Source organism: Palaemon carinicauda, chromosome 31 (assembly GCF_036898095.1).
Source record: "Palaemon carinicauda isolate YSFRI2023 chromosome 31, ASM3689809v2, whole genome shotgun sequence".
Taxonomy (NCBI): domain Eukaryota; kingdom Metazoa; phylum Arthropoda; class Malacostraca; order Decapoda; family Palaemonidae; genus Palaemon; species Palaemon carinicauda.
Window position 1 is genome coordinate 48,357,390 of NC_090755.1, and position 2,368 is coordinate 48,359,757.

Sequence of the window (2,368 nt, forward strand, 5' to 3'; positions counted from 1 at the left end):
TAAACAAAATGAGATTATGAAAACAAAATGCATTTTTCTCTAAAAAGAAGTGCTTAATGAGATGTTCCTACCAACATTAATTTATGCATCAGAAACCTAGATCCTCACTGAAGCCGTAAAAAATAAGTTAGTTACAACTCAAATTACGATAGGAATAACACTAACAGATAGAAAAAAGCAGAATGGATACGAGAGCAAACTATAGTAGAGGATATTCTAACAACATATAAGGAAAAGAAATGGACATGGGGGCGGTCCATTTAATAAGAATGACATAATAGATGGCCAAGAAGAATAATAGAGTGGGTCCCTAGAGATTGAAAACAAAGCAGGAGAAGGAAAAGAAGACGATTGATTACAACCTAAGAAAATATGCTGTTATAGACTGGCATAGAGAGACCATAAATAGAAGCATGTGTAAGGACATGTCTGAGACCTTTGCACTAGGAACGGCTGATGATTGTGATGATGAAGATATATATATATATATATATATATATATATATATATATATATATATATATATATATATATACATACATATATATATATATATATATATATATATATATATGTTTATATATATGTAAATGTATATACATTTATATATATGTATATATAAATATAATTCAGATATATATATATATATATATATATATATATATATATATATATATATATATATGTATATATATTTATATATATATATATTTATATATATATATATATATATATATATATATATATATTTATATATATACATATACATACATACATACATATATATATGTGTATATATATATATATATAAATATATATATATATATATATATATATATATATATATATATATATATATATATATATATATAAATAAATTTCTACCTCATACCTGGGATCGAACGCTAGCCCCTTCTAATGAAAGGCCAGGTCGAAACCAACCATGTCACGAGAGCCCATAAAAAGAATTGGAACCTGACCGCTACCAGCTGTCCGAGGATTTACCTGGCGAGACATCAGTCTCTTACCAGCGAGTTTTACCCAATTCCCCGGGCCACCACGTGACACAATTGGTAGTAATTCATTCAAATTACCCCTAATGAGTCAATATGGATTAATATCAACACAACATCGTGTTCAAATAGAAATAAATTTCTACCTCATACCTGGGATCGAACGCTAGCCCCTTCTAATGAAAGGCCAGGTCGAAACCAACCATGTCACGAGAGCCCATAAAAAGAATTGGAACCTGACCGCTACCAGCTGTCCGAGGATTTACCTGGCGAGACATCAGTCTCTTACCAGCGAGTTTTACCCAATTCCCCGGGCCACCACGTGACACAATTGGTAGTAATTCATTCAAATTACCCCTAATGAGTCAATATGGATTAATATCAACACAACATCGTGTTCAAATAGAAATAAATTTCTACCTCATACCTGGGATCGAACGCTAGCCCCTTCTAATGAAAGGCCAGGTCGAAACCAACCATGTCACGAGAGCCCATAAAAAGAATTGGAACCTGACCGCTACCAGCTGTCCGAGGATTTACCTGGCGAGACATCAGTCTCTTACCAGCGAGTTTTACCCAATTCCCCGGGCCACCACATGACACAATTGGTAGTAATTCATTCAAATTACCCCTAATGAGTCAATATGGATTAATATCAACACAACATCGTGTTCAAATAGAAATAAATTTCTACCTCATACCTGGGATCGAACGCTAGCCCCTTCTAATGAAAGGCCAGGTCGAAACCAACCATGTCACGAGAGCCCATAAAAAGAATTGGAACCTGACCGCTACCAGCTGTCCGAGGATTTACCTGGCGAGACATCAGTCTCTTACCAGCGAGTTTTACCCAATTCCCCGGGCCACCACGTGACACAATTGGTAGTAATTCATTCAAATTACCCCTAATGAGTCAATATGGATTAATATCAACACAACATCGTGTTCAAATAGAAATAAATTTCTACCTCATACCTGGGATCGAACGCTAGCCCCTTCTAATGAAAGGCCAGGTCGAAACCAACCATGTCACGAGAGCCCATAAAAAGAATTGGAACCTGACCGCTACCAGCTGTCCGAGGATTTACCTGGCGAGACATCAGTCTCTTACCAGCGAGTTTTACCCAATTCCCCGGGCCACCACGTGACACAATTGGTAGTAATTCATTCAAATTACCCCTAATGAGTCAATATGGATTAATATCAACACAACATCGTGTTCAAATAGAAATAAATTTCTACCTCATACCTGGGATCGAACGCTAGCCCCTTCTAATGAAAGGCCAGGTCGAAACCAACCATGTCACGAGAGCCCATAAAAAGAATTGGAACCTGACCGCTACCAGCTGTCCGAG